This window comes from Solanum lycopersicum, chromosome 11 (genome assembly GCF_036512215.1).
Source record: "Solanum lycopersicum chromosome 11, SLM_r2.1".
NCBI lineage: Eukaryota > Viridiplantae > Streptophyta > Magnoliopsida > Solanales > Solanaceae > Solanum > Solanum lycopersicum.
The window spans coordinates 11,085,079-11,105,286 of NC_090810.1; the positions used below are offsets into that span (position 1 = coordinate 11,085,079).

The following is a 20,208-nucleotide window of genomic DNA, read 5'->3' on the forward strand; positions in this document are numbered from 1 at the left end:
GAAAATGCAGATTTTCTCCAGTCAAATGGTTGCTACAACTCGTGTCTAAATACCATAAGCTTTTGTGGTATTGTTCTGAGGATTGGCTCACCATTAACAAAGAGACCTCCTCCTCCTCAGTTACTTCTTCAAAATTAGAGTTCTCCACACGTACATTTTTCAGATTTGTACGACATTCAGAATGGTAATGACCATACCTGTGACATCTATAACACTCGATATGAGACTTATCTACAAATCTTGCCTTCCCATTGGACGAGTGTTGTTGATCACGATCATGCTGACCATTCTGTTCTCGGTTTCCCTCTTCAGTTTTCTCTGAGTTTCTTCCCTTCCACTTGCTCTTTCTGCGCCTAGAATCTTTGGAGGTTGTGGTTACTTGTAATGCTTGCTCTTCTACATCCTGTTGAACACTTTTCTGCTCATGAACCATCAAAGAATTTTGTAATTCATCAAGTGAAAGAGTATCCAGATCTTTGGACTCTTCAATGGAACAGATAACGAAATTGAATTTCCGCAACATGGACCGCAGGATCTTCTCAACAATGGTGACGTCTTCGAGCCTCTCTCCATGAATCCGCATCTTGTTGGCAATTGTCATAGTGCGTGAGAAGTACACTGACACCGACTCTCCTAGCTTCATACGCAAGGTCTCAAACTCACCTCGTAGAGTTTAAAGCTGTGCTCGCTTTTCCCTTGCATTTTCCTGGTACTTCTTCTTCATGGAGTCCCAAATTTTGCTTTGAGAGTATCCTTGCAAAGAATTGTTTCCAATACTGAATGATCAATGGCTTGGAAAAGATGATTCTTTACCTTCAAATCTTTCAACTTCAGTGCTTCAAGATATGTCTGTTGAGCATTTGTTTGAACAACACCAGCCGCAGGTTCTTGGAATCCACCATCAACGACTGCCCAGAACTCTTTGGACCTCAAAAAGTTTTTCATCAACATGCTCCAATGGTAATAATGACCATCAAAGCGTGGAATAGCAGGTTGAACAAAACTCTCTGAAGACATGGCGCAGTCACAATTAAAGCACGTTCACCCTCACTGGCTCTTGATACCACTATTAGAAAACTGGAAAGATAATCAAAATAAACGCAGAAGAGAAGAGTTTGAGATGTGGTAAAGTTCTTACTGAACTGAAACAATGAACAACCTTTATAACGGCAATACACATCCTACATTATCTCAACCACTAAGCCGTAAAAGAAATTAAAACTGACCTGCTAAGTCACATGTTTCGAGTAACTTGGAAATAGCAACCATATACCCTTAAAACTAGGAAAGAAGAAACTTAATTAATTAAAATATCTAACATTATCTAGATTGACAACTAATTTATGGAAAGAAAATGCTTTCAAAATTTATCATCTTTTAAATTATATTTTCCTTTTAAATTTAAAGTTAGTATATCTCTTTTCTTTTGAAATATTGGCAAATTAATAAGAAGGCATAAATTGACCTTAAATTCATAGAGTTAAATCAAAGCCAACAATTTAGTAAATGAACTAGAATTTATAGTTTAAAGGTTTTTATAGGTCTGTATGATGAACTTTTAACTTTACTGTAAAGATTCATTGAAAAATAATATCATTTGATCGACTTTTTGCAATAGTTAGTGATTTTCTTATTATTATTTTTTTCATTTCTTTCACAAGGTACGACATTTTGATTGTCACTCTAGAAAATGAAATTCCTGTTTTCATGTCTTCTCAGAGTACCATTTTTTTGGTTGCATTTTAGAAAACACCCCACTTTTTCATGTCTTTCACAAAAATGAGCGAACCATAGTTTATAAATATGATAATTGAATATCATAAGACGGTAGATTAATAAACGACATATCTTTATAATTCTTTTAGAAATAAATGTTTGAAATTACGTGTAAATATGAACTTCCAAGTACACAACTATATGTAAATAAAAAATCGACAATAGTAATAATTAACAAAAAAAAAGAAGTCAATTTTCTTAAATTTTTAAGAAAAATAAAATCACAACTAGGAAATTGAAATCCTACATCGACCTTGAAATTTCAAAAATCATAATTGAAATTGAAATTGAAAATTTTTGTTCACATTTCATAAGCAAACAACTTGTCAAGTGTAATCCTACGAAGTAGAGTTCAGATAGGATAGAGTGTATGCTGAAGTAACAGAAGTAGAAGAAAAATTAACCAATAACAAAAATAATATATAATAACATAACAAAAACTACAATACACTAATACAAGAATAAAGATACAAAGAATCAACATATATATAGTACTAAAATTAGAAGGACAAGAAACTACAAAAGCATTACTACGAGCCCTAACACTAATAGACAACAAGAAAACACACTACTACCTACTAACCTTCTAGACTAATCCAAGTCCTCCCACACCCTTCTATCTAAGGTTATCTCGGTAAGTTGAAATTGCTACATACATGTCTTAATTTAATCACTTTTCATCAATATTTTTTTGATATAATTGTGCCTCTCCCTGAACGTTTTAAGGTATAATTTATTTTTTTTAAAAAAGCTGACGGCGTTAGGTTGATATACGTTACTCAAACTCACAATAACATTTTATAACAGAGAGTCTTTTATTAGTGCACTGTGTTAATTTTCAGTTGTATGTATCATCCAGTTATGTTAATTTCGGATCCTTTCACTTAGCTATTGTAATATAATTCAAATAATAATCCATTTTTCTGGTATGAGATATGTTTTTTTGAAAACCACTATTCGAAATTAGAGAAACATGTTTGTTGCCCTTCTTCACTTAACAATATGGGACTTAGGTTCATTGGCAAATTAAATAGGCGGACAACACTATAAAGCAAATAACTTTACTTCGATTCCTCAGGCCAATGAAAGGACATGTAAGGTGAAATTAAAAGAAGAAAGAACTTAGAACTCTAAATGGGAAAATTTTACTATAAATTGAAGGTAAAGTTAAAAAAATCAACTTAGAAATGTAGAGGAAAAATAGCTAACTGAAAGGAATATAAAATGTCACTATGAGTAACGTTTTAATCCTAAAATGTTATTATGAGTAACATATATCAACTTAACGTCGTCAGTTTTTCAAAAATAAAATATACCCTAAAACGTTACTGTGAAATACGTTTATATTTGTTGTAAAATTTTAGAAAAACATATTATTTTGGTAAATTGCTTTACATAATGACTTAGTTTGGTGAAAACTCTACTTAATTGTCACGATCCAAAATTTGGACGTGATGACATTCATCTTATCCCACCAAGATAAGTCAGCTAAAACTCAACAATTACAATAATATGCGAAAAATTTACAATCAACTTAAATATACCCCCAAAATCTGGTTGTCACGTGTACAAGCCTCTAACGTATTACAACTGAATCAAAAGAAAATACAAGTCAAGTATGACATTGTTTCTAGAGTAGAACAAGATCATAAATAGGAGTGAGAAGCTCCGCTGAAATCACAAACAACTACCTCATAAATCTCCATAAGAAGTCTCAAACAAAGAGAAGAAAAAGTATCACAAAGGTCCAGACTAATAACCTAAAAAAATTGTAGAAGCAAAGGGTGAAGTACCAAACGACACGGTACTCAGCAAATAAACCTCTAAAAATAAGCTAAGGGGATAAAATACTGGTACTCCTTACACCCCAACCAAACCTCCACAACTACAACCTGCATAAAACCAACGCCAACCTAACAATCCACCATTACAAGCACATATCTCAATAACAATATTTCAACAATCACATATTTTGAACAAAAAGCTCAATATTCATCATTTACAACCTCCTCAAAAAGGCATTCACAATATCAGCAATACACAAGATCAAGTTCAACAAATAGAGTAACCTAATATCAAATATTTTTCAACCACCAATAAAATACATAATCATAAAGAATGAAGGATGTCATAGGATGTAATGTAATATGACACCATGAAATAATATGCCTCAAAATACCAAGTATTCTCTCAACCGTATATACATGATACTCCTCGAAAATACATCGAGAGTTCATGACTCATGGGAAACTCACGAGGTCCATATATCGACACAGACGATCTCCACATGTCTGTGCGGACGATCTCACCGCACTATCATAAATCAAACAAATTCCGCACGAACGATCTCCACGTGCCCAAATTATAATCATAACTTCTCCGTCGCACGGACGATCTACACGTGCCCAAATAATCATAACTCAATCTCAACAAGGACGATCCCCACTTGTTAGGCTTTTACTCATACCCAATGTCATGTCAATACATGTGCACAATATGATATCAAATGAAAAGGGTGACGCAACATCTCAATAAATCAAATGTCACTATCACATATAATGACCTCAATTATCACAACTATACGGGTTCAGTAAAGAACAAAATCACACATAATAAATCAAGTCAATAATATATTAGCTAATGCCCATATGCTTTGGCATTCTCGGATTACAATTCACATTCTATAGTAATAAACTTTTCCTTTATAACACTGATACTCATATCATTCTCAACCCATCACACAAACAATTTATCACATTACCTTTTATTATCCCTTTTCATCATTAGAGTTAATCAAGGTGAACCATACCACAAGAAAATATATGAATTTCATACAAGGGTTTAGAAACTCACTTGCCTCAAACTATCGAAAACATCACTTCGCGACTTGCATCTTCCCGTTTTATAACATTTTTGAACGGTTGAAATCTGTTCAAATATATAATCTTCATAAGACTACGAATCTAGTGACACCCATACTTTTTTATTTAGTTTGGGTTCAGAAATTGGATCAAAAAATCACCCTAAACCCTCTAATTCAAATATGTAATTTTCACCCATGATGCAATAAACTTGCATCTCAAATTTCAATTAAAACAAGTCATTGTTCAACCCCCAAATTAACAATTTCTTTACTAAACCCGCAATAATTAAAATGGTACTTAATCGAAAAAAAATAATCTATGGACGTCCTAAACGGCTAAATACAAGAACAATACTAGGAGTATCAGATTCTATCAACTTCTACTCAATTAACAAAAGCTTTGAAGTCTGAAATTCAATTGTCGTCTCCGCCTAACACAGTTAACATTCGGTTCCCCGTTTTGTTTTCGTTTTTTTTTTTCCTTTTTTAAATAATTATGTACTAAAGTGACAAATTTTATTAACCTATTTTAATATACATGGGCCAAAAGATATAGGATCTTAAATACATTTCATATTTGACCATTATTATCAATTCAATAAATCAATTATTTAAAATCATCCGTCAACTAAACAATCGTAATAGCTTCAAAATTTCGAAACATAATTTTTCGGGTCATTACATTAATAAATAAACATAAAAATATGTGATCTATTAATTCAACAACTCAGGATATTTTGATGCATTATTATTAATTATGTTTAAGTCGTTTTGTAAAATTATTTAAAAGTAGAAGAAATTTTGACGAAATTTTGATATTTATGAGAAAAAAATAAAAATTTAAGAAATCTAAATTAAAATTTTAACTGGCCAAGTACCTCACACGCAAAATCAAATAATACTACTAAATATTTGTATAAAACGACTAATTTTTACAAAATAGGATAAGAAAAGCGGTGGAAGTAATAAATAATTAGTATAGTTTATAAAAGGGAAAATTATATATAATAGCAAACTAATAACCTAAAATAAATGGAGTAGCTAGGGTTTGATTTAATTGTGCTCCATAGCAAACGTTTGCAAAAAATTGTCAGGCGCCTCTCTCCCAAATATCTCTCTCGCCACTCTCCTCCAATCTCTCGCTCGCTTCCTCACTTTTTGTACAAACACATGTGTATAAAAAAAATTTCTAATTGTATAAAGCAGAGAAAATTGTATAAATACATATATTTTTGTTCCCCTCACTCCCCTCTTCCAGATCTCGCTCGCCACTCTCCCAAATTTAGCTCGCCACCCTCGCCTTTCTCACTTATACAAACAGAAGTGAAATGTATAAATTGCGTTTCTGTTTGTATAAAGCGTGAGAAAATTGTACATACACATGCAAGTACATATATTTTCATCCTATACACTTATAATTATACAATAAAAATACTCCCCTGCCCAGTTTCTTTTGCCTTTCTCTCTTTCTAGTTTTATACAATTTTCAAATTGTATCTAATTTCTCTCTTTCTCGTTTTATACAATTCGATTCAATTGTATATTCCTTGTCAGGTCTCTTTTGTCTTTCTCTCTTTCTCATTTTATATACAAATTCAAATTGTATATTATCGTTCTATACACTTATAATAATACAATTCGTTTTATACACTTCATTTTTATACAGTTCTCTGCCCAAGTGTCTTTCTCTTTCTTGTTTTATACACTTCGTTTTATACAATTTGCTTCAATTGTATATGTATAGCGAATTATACAATTTCTATGTTTGCTATGGAGCGCAATTATGTAAATTTTACTAGAGCATACAAATATGAATTTTTTATTTGCTATATATGAAAGTTGCCCTTTATAAAAACAGAGAATAACGCATCAAACTTCTTATATATACAATAAATAATTAGTATAATTTCTAAAAACAGGCAACGACGCCTCAATTTTTATATATATATAAAATAAATAATTAGTATAGTTTCTAAAAAAGACAACGACGTGTCAAATTTCTTATATATATAAAATAAATAATTAGTATAATTTCTAAAAACAGACGACGGCGTCAAATTTCTTATCTATATATAATAAATAATTAGTATATTTTCTAAAAATGTGTCAAACTTCTTTTATATATATATACTAGATAGTTTTTACCCGTGCTAAGCACGGGCCCAATAGTTGCAACTTCCATTTATACAATCATATCAAACTAATATTGGCAATAGCCATGAAGACAAACTAATTTAATCTAATAACATTTAGGCCTCATTTTTTGCACTTAATGGGGGTCTGAATCTTAATCAGATTTGCCTCATTAAGTATTTTGTTTTTAATGACTGAAAATAATTATTTAGATTCAATCCATCAAGTTCATTTGTTTTATGTTCTTATAGGCCTCTTAATGGGTCTAAATATATTTGAATGACTCAGATTTATAACAGACTCTTAACACAATTCAAACTCATAAATAAAACTACTATATTAATTTAACTACATCACAACAAATAATAGAAGTTGTTTCTTACTTAATTAATGTTAGTTACATGCTTATCATTATAATTTCCTTTATTCTTATTAACTTAAGATATATATATATATATATACATATATATATATATATATACACACACACACACACACACACACGTCTTTTACTTTCATAAATTAATCAATATATTTGAATTGATAATTAAGCCTTCCCATCATATAAATATTTATCACGATTTCAGAAAATAAAAAAAGTATTAGTTATTTGATCGTTAATAACAATAAATTTCTATTATAAAATAAAATATTTTCCTAAACAATATAGTTACTATTTTATATAAACTATTTTACATTGCATTATATTAGATGCTCAAAGTTTTTAAGTGCACAAAATAATCATATTAATGATGTAACTTGATGTTAACTTCTTAGAAGATAAATCATATTACTTTGTTACGTTAAAAATGTTCAAAATATTATTTTCTATAAAAAAAACTATTTTACTAACATGAGATTTTTATAATATTCTATTGATATAGCATTTAATTTTTCATATGCGCATTTAGATATTGAAAACAAATAGTCCTAATAATTCAGTTCAGATTAAGAGATAACATCTTAATATTCAAATGTGTATTCAGATTTAGACGTCTCAATCTTAATGAAAACAAATGCTGCCATACTATAATGAACATTCTGTACTTCTTGATTTAAGTCTCCAAAAAATGGCATACAACATTTGAGATTGCAGATTGCCAGATCTTCTATTTTTTTCACTTCTACTTTAATTTGATAATTTTGATGTAGATTTGATAATTACAGTAATGCGTACAAATAACCATTATGTAAGATAACATTGATAGAAGTTACAACTTACAGGTATGAGACACCAAAGACACTTACCTCGCAGCTTACTCGAACAATAATTTTACAACTTTGTATCGAAGTCCGTAGCAAATCTTGACAACTTAATACTATTGTTGTAGTATTAGCCATTGATAAAATTTATCTAGTCATTTAGTTTATTTGTGTTGTTTAAATTTCCATGTTGTTGATGAGTTCAAAGAAGTGAGGAAAAGAACATTGGAGAGAAGTACATACACCAAACATAGCAACTAAATTCCCTAATTCAAAGAGATAATGAATACGTTGAACTTGAGATTATATTTGTGTAATTCTCAAATTTGCACGAGCTTCAGTCCAGGAATGTTTGTTCTTCGAGACTGAAGACGTGTTGAACATGAGATTTGTATCTTCAAATACACGGGAAAAACATAATATTCATTTCCCTTGTCTTATTTTCTTTAATAAAATCTTTTGTTTATCACATGAAAAAGAAAAATCTCTTTAATTATTGGAAAGATCCTTGGAAGAAAAAATCAGAAATTTACTTGACTATTAATTCAAGATCACCTAAATGTCTTTAATCCTGATTCTCTCAATTGCATAACATAATAACATGTATAAATTTCATATGAGCAATAAGAATGAACATGTATAGCAAACATCATGCGGACCTTGTTCTGAACACACAAGTACTCAGCATCACTCTAGCTCGTGCTTTCATCCATGTAATGATAGTTGTAATGCCAGAATTTCAAAATATAATTAACAAGTAAAAATACACAAAAAGGTCAAAGGAGATTCAACATCTACTAATACATAAAAATTATTTTTACTATGTATAATAAATGTAATTTTCCACTAATGAACCCCTAGGCCATTGGCTCCGTTGGTCAACGAAATCTTAGTTCTGTTAAATTTTGAAATTTCTTGCTTAAGAAAAACAATCTAAGGAAAAATTGAATAAAACACTTGATATTTAAAAATTTGATATGTCATACTTGACGAAGATCACATGTAGCACCCTTGTCATGTGAAGAACTCTTGTCAAGTGAAATATGTAATCAGAGAGAACTTGAGAACTCAACACTAATAAAAAAAGTAATTGGGGAATCAAGAAATTCAGCTCAAGCATTAATGCTAATAAAGACATCTTGAATGAAGTCGGTTGAGATCACTCAAAACATATTTTTGTATTCGACGAAAAAATTTCAAGAATGACTTCGTAAATAAGTTCCCATTGAAATAGTTTTTAGAAATTATTGAATTTATTTATACTGACGACGTTCTTTAAGCCATTCTCAATATACAATAACCATATGTCATGATCCTTTCTCATTAATTACCTCATATGAGCACTAATGGGCTTGAACCAACGCGACTAACTTTGATAGGCAAAAGTGAACCCCGATAGAGAAATTAATAGTATACAGAAACAGTTGATAAAATATCATATTAAATATGATAATTGTAATACCTAATAATTATCTACGGAATCTCAAAACAAGACCAATAAAATACTGTTCTCTACAACTAAATTATTGATATCATAATCAAATCTACAAATAAATTAGCATATAAAAATGTGTGCGACACACACACACCATGGATACACAATTCACGACAAAATTTAGCCAAAGAGATCTGCAATTAGTGAAAGTATACACAGTTAGTTCAGCAGTTATAAAATTTAGGTAGGGTATTTTACCAATTGAACTGGTAGGAGAAAGGAAGGTTTAGAGAAACAAAAAAGCAGGGGAGTAAAATCATGGCCAATTTGCGAGAGAATTCACGGAAGAGTGAGGATTGAGTAGTGAAGTGTAGGATCTCTTTATTAGTGCTTTTAGAGAGGTCCTTTTGTAATGTGTGGAGGATAGATATATATTACTTATTGTTTAGATTTAGAGACTCTTTTAAGTAATTACCTATAAATTCAGAAAAACGGACGATAAGCCCAATGGTCATGGGGAGATAAATTGTCCATCTCATTAAGAATAAGAACATTGAATATACAACTGTAACCTTTAATATTGCTTACTTCAGCACATAATTATTTCATTCTAGATAAGGCAACAATGTCAAGTGCATCACCATCTTCTCTCATCCATGGTAAACCTACATTTGCATAAAATATTAACCTTTCAGTTGTAGTACAATATGAAATTGGTCGTTCCATACATCATAACCGTCACATTCTTTAATAGCAAACATACACTATCCAATTGAATATTTTGTCAACTCTTATCCGCCATAGGACAAGAAAATCTGAGGTGTATCGATTTCAATGATCTCATTTTATTTGATATAAGGCAAAACATAAATTCATAAAAAGTATTCCTACAATAGTTTTTTGAGATAGAAACTGTACACAACCAAACCACAAAAGATTGAGGAAGAAAAATAAAGAATCTGGGCAAGAGAAAAACAGAGAGAAAAGGGATGACACATCTGAATGTCTTTCTTCAATTTCCTTGTGTTTTTATTCTAGATTAGGATCAGGGCTCGTCAAGCCATATTATGTTAAAAGCTTGGGTGTGATTACAAGAGAGAACAAGGTAGTTAATTTGATGGAGGTCATTTATCTTTCATTGGTAATTTCATCAAACACAATGCATCAAGATTCAAGGCAATTTTCTATTTATTTCGGTAGTTATCAGTTAGGCTACTGACACAGAATTTTCAAAGAGACATACATCTTATCTTATATTATTAACAAATTAAATAAGTTGAAAAAAAATGAAGGAAGCAGAAAAGCTAACTACAAAATCAAAATCAAATTCCTCAAGGAAGTTCTTTTCTTAACCCAAAATTTCAATTATAGTTTCTTCTTTAACACTGTGTCTTTGTAAACAGAGAATTGCAACCATAGTACATCACAAAGTAAGAAAATTCGAGAAGAAGACATGAATGAATAAAACTACACCTTAAAATGGTATGAAATTATTGAAAATCTTCAGAGATCATCCGTGCAGCATGGGAGTTATAACTTAAGAAGAGGCTTCATTAAATCCATTGCTCCATGCTTATTCTAGAGAAGCCTTGTTGATGATGAAAGGTGTAACAGATATTTTCTAGTTCGTGGATATTAGGCAGCCACGTAATTAGAATTACAAAATATCTTAACGAATAGAACTTCCACCTCCTGGTTTTACTTGAACTATTTGCCCTTCAAATGAACATTTATTTTCAATAATGCCAGTGGTCGTCCATCTTGTTGGCTCTTCTATAATATAGTAATATATATATATATATATATATATATATATATATATATATATGTAATAATAAATAATTATAGCAACAGCTATAACATACTTTTACAACAAGTATTAATTCAGTCTTGGTATTTTATTTTCTTAATTCTGTAGCTTTGGTTCATCTGTTATTCTTGAAGTTTTATGAATTAAAGAGGGATGAAAACATAACTTCCTTTTCATTATATATATAATACAGAGTGTTGTTTTCTATTTTCTACTAGAACAAAAGAATGGGAAGATCAAAAATCAAGGTGGAACTAATTAAAGATGACAAGAAGAGGATGAAAACTTTAGTGACACGAAAGGCTGGCTTGTTCAAGAAAATTTTGGAACTGTCAATAGTTTGCGATATCAAAGCATGCATGATCATATATGATGAAGGAAATAATACTAATTGTGAAATGTGGCCGAATGATCCAAATGAGCTCATAAATCTCTACAAAAAATCAACCATTTGAAACCAACCAAAAGGGGTAAAACATTGTCCGAAGATGAGATCAAAGTAGAAAAGGATCCGGATTCAAGATTTGACTATTTCAAGAATGATGAAAAGAAAAAGACTGATGCGATCAAAGTAGAAAAGTATCCGACTTGGGATTCAAGATTTGACTATTTATCTCAAAAAGAATTGCAAAATCTTGCTGGTGTTCTTCTTGTGAATAGGATGGAGAATGCAAAAGGAAAAATAGAATTGTTGAAGAGGGTGAATGGAAGTTGCTCACTTTCTCATCGACAACAAATATGGGACTATAACAACTTGATGAACCAAACTACTACTCTTTTTAACAACTTGTTTCAATCAAATATTCCAGTTAGTAGTACTGTGAATTCAATGGGAGCTGGGATGGATTATCAATTTTGTAATGCTAATTATTCTATGATGAATGAGTCTGAAAACTGGTATGGAGTTGGTTTAAGTTTGACAATGATGCAGCATAATATGGCAAATAATGGAATTGGTTCAAGTTCAACAATATTGCATCCTATGGGGAATAATTATGGGATTATTGATTCAAGTTCGACAATGATGCTGCCTATGGGGAATAATGAGATTGGTTAAAGTTTGACAACGCAGCCTATGGATGAGTACCCTTTCATATACACCGACTCTACTCATGTCATTGGTTCAAGTTCGACAATGCAGCCTCCTAAGGGGCAGTACCCTTTCACAAACAATGACGACTCTACTGGGGATATTGGTTCAAGTTCAACAATTCAGCCTATGGGGAATAATAATGAGATTAGTTCAACTTTGACATTAATGCAACCTATGGACAATGACTCTACTTATGATTCGTGTACATTTTATTTTTGATCATTAGTATATTCGTGCACTCTTTTGTTTACTTTTGAAGTTGTTGGATCAGAGTAAACAAACTAGGAACTGGCTTTTGAGTTAGATCAAATGTGGCTTTTGTGATGATATACATATTTGTTTATATATATTACACTTTGCACGCCTTTTTATCATAAATACTGCAAACGATATTACACAGAATTAGATTCATTTCCAACATGAACGTGATAATGGACTTACAATACCGCAGATGAAATATGACAAGGTAATCTAGATATTAGTACAACGATAAGGGAAAAGTACTGTAAGAACTATACAGCAACAGGGCATTATTGTATATATAATAACTTCATAACAACAGTGAATCGTATAACAACTTGTAATTATTATTTTAGTGTAAGTTAAAGTTCAATGACATATTATATCAGAAAACTTAGTAGTTAATAGAAACATAGATATAAAAAAATAATTCATAGGTTCAAAATGGAGTAGTGGAGAACTTTGGAAGAAAGTAGGAGCTGTACATTACTCAGTCTCGCTTATCATCAATATATAAACTTTTATGAAATGGTTTCACGGGATTCATCCAACTGTCTTGATCATTAATTGAGCAATAGAGAACCTGATATCCGATGCAAATCAGTCAAAGGATCCATTTAGTGTTTTCAATTTGAGCACGAATAGAATTGTATAGGAAGTACATATATTTTGAATTAACCTGAAGAATAGATAGTTTACTATCCATATCATACTTGGGAACAAGTCGTATATGAATTCGTTGCTGACAGTATGATTGGGGATCACCTCTCTCATTCATATTTCTAGTTGTACCTGAAATAAGTTATCATGTGCCATAAGCAAATCATGTTTTCAAATTGTACGTAGATATTTGAATTGTGTCATATCACCTTGAGCTTAAAATTGGCCCAATTTGATTTGTTCAATCTTAAAAATTTTAGGATAAATTACCTATATACACACTTTTATTTTTCATAATTTTCATTATTTCTTACCATTTCAAAATTCCTTGTTTTAACCTAATTCTAAATCAACTGGATACATAACTATACCTGCCTTAACCCACGTTTTCCCTTTTTCTTTTTCACTCCTTTAATCTCCCGTAATTTCTCTCCACAAAATCTTATCCGTTACAATTTTCATATCAATTTGATTTTTAGAAGAATTCTCTCTGTCAATCAAATCCAGACTACTCATCACTACAACAAATTTAATTAATAGCGACAAATAATTTTGTTACTAGAAACACACATTTTGTCACAAAAAGAATTTTGTGACAAAAAATAATTTGTCAGTCACTCTAAAGCAAGGTCACTAAAAGTATACACAGATAATTTAGTGTTTCGTCACTAAATAAGAATGTATTAACTACGAAAATATCTTGTGTCCCAAAATAATTCGTATTTATGACTTCGTCATAAAAATTATTAAAATTTGTGGGTAAAGATATATTTTTGTCACTAAATAGGTTATTATAGCCGACGAAAATGATGTGTCACTAATTATTTAGTTTAATTAGTGACAATAGTATTTTATGTATTTCGTAGTAAAGCAAATAATATTTTGTCACTAAAAATTAATTTTTACATACAATTTTTCTGTTGTCCCTAAAGGTAAAAATTAGTGACAAATTTATATTTAAATAACTTTGTAACTAAAACAATCATTTCGTCTCTAAAAATAATTCTTTTGCCAACAAACGAAATTGTCACTAAAAAATAGCACAAATAAGTAGGCAATTTTTGGGATAAAATTTTTTTTTGTCACATAATGGCATACTTTAATAACGAAAATGTTATCGTCTTGAATAAATTCATCACTAATAGTTGTGCTTTTGTAGATAAAATGATGTCACTAATGACATTTAAACTTGTAGCAATACTATTTACAATTTGTATTAAGCTCCATAAATTTAAAATTTTAAAATTATTAAATAATACAAATTTAAAATAACAAGATACCAAGAGAAGCAAGATAATAATAACTAACATAGTTACACTAACATAGAATACTTAAGAACTAAAATGTCATTCATGAGATGATATTTCATTACATATTCCTTGAGGAAAAAGTACTATTAAGTAACATTTACTAAACATTAACAAAACTAAGGCAACAAAATGGAGGTTGTTTCTCAAAATGCAATTACGAGCACTTCTCTAAATACTAGTCTTGATTTCCACTTTCTACGAAATCCGTATGAAATTTAAAAGAAAATCTAAGAATTAGTTTGATACTTTATAGTAAGATAATATATAAGAACATACTTATTGAAGTCTTGAGAGTGTAAGATACACGCAAATTTTACCTCTACCCCTTGCAATGTAGAGAAGTTGACAGTAATAAATCTCCCACAAGAAATGTAACATACACAGGAAAAAATGAAAGAAAAAGAAACAACAAATAGTATCCCCATTCCTTCTACAGAGGAAAAGACAATCAATAGGCCACAATTCTTGCATCTTCTATTACCATAGTTCTGCATTACACTATATCAAACAGTAAATTTTCTACGTCAAATATCATCTTTAAGGAGATAAAACCTTTAGGAAAATCATTTGACTACAAAACATATTATAAATTATACTAACAGTCACATGAATCAAGTATGTCAATCTGTTCCATCTGCATGCGTCCAACTTGTATGTAGTGTTTTTAAATCTGCAACAATTGCAATTGTATCTCGCCTTATGGATGGTTGATCTCTAAAGAGTGTTTGATCAAATAGTGACTACAAGATTGATGAAAATGAAGCCAATTTCTATTTTAAGGAAATAGTGCAACCACAAAGAGTAATTAATTGTAAATTTTTAATTACATAGTTAACTTCAAGAAAATTTTCTCCTATTCAACTCTCTATACATCTAAAAATTTAGCTCTTCCTATATGACAGTACATATAATTAGTATATATACTATGATTTATAATTTTTTTACTATATGTACTCATTTAAGTGGTATTATTGTAAAGTGCATCTGGCTCACATATTAAAACTATTGTTAAAATTAAATCCCCTCATCTAACAAGTAACAACTCAATTTGCTTGCTAAATTCAAAAACAAATTTTATTTAATCTTCCAATCAAGAATTTTTTTGTACACTCTCATTCTTGGGTCATTCTAGAGAGAAATGTTAAATCGCTGCACATGTACATCATTAGCAGCCAGTTTGATTAACTATATAGTTTATTAAAAGATCAGTTAAGTTGGTGTTGCAATTCTTTCATTCTCAATCTACTAATATTCCTCCAGCTACACTCCCAAAATCACGTTAAACATTGTTCAAAAAAGGTTCTACATGTCGCAGACTTTTATAATTTTAACAAACAATTGTTTTTTATGGGTTATTTCATAATACACATGTGTAATAATCAACATTAGATGAAATTTAACCACATAATGAGTCTATAATTGGAACTCAAAAATTTTCAGGACAAAAAATAAATCTAAGGCACATAAAGATTGCAATCCAAACATAAAAACACAGATTTTTACACTAGTTTTCTAAATTGAAAAAAATATATAGGCCAGTGAGTTATACAAAGAAGAAAAAAAATTGAGTAGTTTGATACCTAAGCAGAAACAAGAACGAGTAACTACCTAAACTATGAATAGATACTTACTGTATTGACAACATACAGATCTGGAAGATGCCTCAATAGCCAATACTAATGACTTGAAATTGTCTTGTAACACCCCGTAGCCAAAACAGACCAAAAATTAGTTATTCAGAAAAATCTGCAGGTGCTATCAATGGTGGCATCGACGGACCGTAGCCTGAACCATGGTCCGTCCTGCACAACCGTCGATGGATCAGAAACTCCCAAAAATTTCAGCCTAGAAAAATTGGTTATGTCTTGGACGACGGACGGACTTACGGTCCGTAGGTCAAACGACGGTCCGTAGTCCGTGACCGTCAATCAAGACTCCCTTCAACCACTCTTTGACAAGAGCCATGGATGACCAGTATGGTTCGTAGGTGGACCTACGGTCCGTAGGTGGAAATTTTGCAACCAGTTAAGGGGAAATGCAGTTGGGTCAACTTAAAATGATCATAACTCTTAGCACAAATTTAATTAGTTCTCCCATGACCTACCCACACATAGATAATTGAATTATCTTTCCATAGCCACCTACCTTGATAAAATCAGACCTCCGAGTAAAAAGTTATGCTCATTTTAGTAAAGGCATGACGAACAGGCCCTCACGACTGACCTAACAACGGGGCGTCGGGCGCACGACGGACCGTCAGTCCTGGCCGTCGTGAGGCCCGACAGCAACCTTCCCAGGGGTCTGTTTGACCTTTTCCACTCCGTTTAAACCCTAAGTTACGTTGTTTTGACCCTAAATCATCAGATTTTAGTCAGTTTAAGCCTAGAAACATAATTAAAACATATCCAAGTCAAATCATTAAATCAAAACTTAGAAAATTAGAAGCAAGAGAGGAGAAAAAAAAGCTCAAGAACCCTAGTTCAAGAACGCCACAAGCTCCATCAGTTCCAGCCCCGAAACTTAAGTATTTTCCCGTGGATTTTATCACCAGGTATGTGGGATTTCACTAGTGGGTTCCTTTCACCTATTGGGTCCTTAGTTTCAGTCAGTTCTTGATTCTCTTATCATGATTAAACCTAGGGTTTCTAGAACTTTGATATAACTTCATGAATTTATTAAATATATGTTCTAAATCAGATTATCATGTTATTACTCAGATTATCGCATGAATTTCAGAACCCTAGATTTGTATTTCTTTAGTTCTTGAATTACACATGCTAGGTCATATATTTCAGACACTTCAGATATACATGTCTTAGTTATAAATGCATAATTACCAGATTAATTGTTGATTCTCAGTTTGCATGTTCAGTTTTGAGCTATCCGGTATTTACAGAAATTCAGATATAATCAGTTAATTTACAGAATTCATTGGGAGTAGCATAATACCGAGTTGGACTAGGGTTTAGCGTACCCAATAGTCCCAGAACTACTAGCCTAGTAGGTTGTAAGTTCCCTCTGTGGGCAATCAGTTTAGTGATCACGCCAGCATGCCTTTATACCTTTGGCTGGGTATATTAGGTCCTCTCGATGGGGTGTATACATCGGACTCCACATTTAGCTCATGTGGTTTTATTATCGGTTATTAGTAGCTCCCACAGTTCTGTCAGACTCTCTGCATTGACTATTTATCAGTAATTTCAGTATTCAATTTCAGCATATTATAGATTGGTCATTGCATCTAGTTAGCTCAGAAATCAGCACATCACGTTCAGATTATTATACTTGTTTTTGTGCTTGTTCAGTTATGTTTTATTTCAGCTTTACTTTATCCTACATGCTCAGTACCTTTCAAGTACTGACGCATACGTGCGCTATATCTTCTCGTGATGTAGGTTCAGGTTCTCAGCATTCAGATCACGCATAGATCGATTTCCCGATCTCCAGTTCAGCATATTCAGTGGTGAGTCCTCATTCTCCGAGGACAACAGTCATGAGTTTCATTTCAGTCTTTAGTCATTTAGTTTCAGTTTTTGCTAGATTTATCTGGGGCTTGTCCCAGTATTTCTAGCCTAGTTTAGAGGCTATTTTCAGACATAGTTAGATTCAGCTTAGTATTGAGTTAATATTTCTTTTGTATTAAACTCATTGTTTTCAAATATCTCAGTTATAGGATATGGTTATTCCCATCATTTCATTTTAAGTATGATTTAGCTTTCGCAACAGTTTATTATCTTTAGTATGCTCATGATCTTGCCAACAGGGTTAGCTTGGGATCACTTGTGATCCTAGGTTCCGTGTCCGCTTCTTGGGGTAGCTCGGGGCGTGACATGTCTCTTGCTCCCGGAACAATGTTTGATATTGAATGGTCTGAGGACTACTTCTTGCTCTGTTGAGCTACTGTCTACCGGAAAAAGTAGAGAGGGACAGATGACGAGCGGAGGGTGAGCAACAACTCCTTTCTCCGGTGATGCTCTCCTCGCCTTCGCCGGAGATGCTGCTGCTGACGGAGTTGCTGATTCTTGGCGGCTGGTTGTTCTCGCTGCGCGCTGCTTGTAACAATTGTTGTTGGTGTTGTTCATCGATCATAGAGGAAGAAAAAGCCTACGGAGGTGAAAGATGGCTGCTAACCTCGCCGGTGGTGGTCGCTGGTCAACAGAGAAGAGGGAGATGGAGAGAGCTGCGCTTTTTGGAGAAGAAAGAAAGAAGACAATTTAAAGGGGTTTTGGTCTTTTAGGTTAGAATATGAAAGAAATGGATTAGACGATATGAACCATTGATCGCTATTTTGGATGACTGAATTTGAAATGAATTGGAAAAGAATAGACTAAATTAAATATTTGGAGGAATATTTAGGAAATGCTATTAAATTATAAAATACTACACGTATTATAATATTTTCTTACAAATTAGACACACTTAACATTTAAAAAAATAGAGTAAAATAATTATTTCAAGTTTAACTAAGGATAAATCCAATAATTTTTGTAAATTATGAATACTAAAATATATCATTTTTTAGAGAAAATTGATTAAAATTTTAAACCCAAAATATGTTTTGAAAATACATATTTAATCAAATAGCATTTTCGAAAGGGTTGAAAGGTCAGCCAAAATTAGGTGTCAACAGTTCGACATTATGTCGCGCCCCGTTTTTTGCAAAATAAGTTTCGGTGCATGACCTAACAACTCTTTTGGGTTTGGTGAAGTGAAGAATTCCCACATGACGAATTCAGACGTGTTAGAGCACCTATCTAACCTATCTAATCTAACTAAAGATCAACAAATCAGAGATTGAGTAAGGTTTCAAATTTGGATGGCAACAATCACAATAATTAAAAATTAAAAGACATACAAAAGATTAAATTGATTATAATAATTTTATCCATGTCTTATAATTGATTATTTTAAGCTATAAATGCAAAATATAAATTATTAAGAATTTTTTTTAATTATTGGAATTTTCTTTACACTATTTATCCAAACTTTTGTGGCACGAATAGAATTTGAAAAGTCAAATCCAATTTATGAATTTTTTATTTAATTTTTAAAATTATATTAGATTACAAATTATTGTGATTTATAATAGGTTTTTCGTAAATTTGAAATTTATGTATAAAAATTATTAGAAAATCATTTTAATACTTTCATAGTCAAACGAAAAAATGATCTTCAATTTAATTGGAATTTCACAAAGCACTTATATCGACCATGACATCTGTGCTCATAGAGTCTTATAGAGTACTAGTGGCAAAACACCATGCTTTGCATGGACCTAATATTTGTTCATGAAGTTATTCTTTAATTTTAAGTAGGTTAATTATATAATTTTAGATTTTTAAAATATAAATAAGTTATATATAAATATTCTAACACTGTAAATTTTAAGTAGTGTTGATTAAATTAATTTTAAACTTCTAATCTAAAATAAGTTATTTAGATTTGTGTGGTAGTAAATCTTTCTAACATAAATTCTATAAATGTAATTGTATGTAGTAAATGATCCATTAAAGGGTAAAACAAATGCATACAAATATTATCAAAATTGTAAATTTTAAATAGTGTTAATTAAGAAAAATTGTGTGAGGCCAACAACTCTGAAATAACTTCTAATTTAGTGAGGATTATTAAAAAATACTCCCCCGTTCCTTTTTACTTGTCAATTTTTGACTTGACACGCCTATG

At 31.3% G+C, this 20,208-nt stretch overlaps 1 long non-coding RNA gene across 2 annotated transcripts; it reads right to left on the minus strand.

The window, feature by feature from the left end:
- Positions 1 to 9,399: 9,399 nt before the first annotated feature.
- LOC101249515 (uncharacterized) lies at positions 9,400 to 11,114 on the minus strand. Of its 2 annotated transcripts, none has more exons than XR_183234.5 (3): positions 10,884 to 11,114; positions 9,999 to 10,075; positions 9,400 to 9,604 (listed from the first exon to the last, which is right to left on the minus strand). It is a non-coding gene; the product is annotated as an uncharacterized lncRNA (long non-coding RNA). The 2 variants fall into 2 exon arrangements; XR_011212347.1 differs by having other exon boundaries at positions 9,886 to 10,075; positions 10,884 to 11,084.
- Positions 11,115 to 20,208: the final 9,094 nt, after the last annotated feature.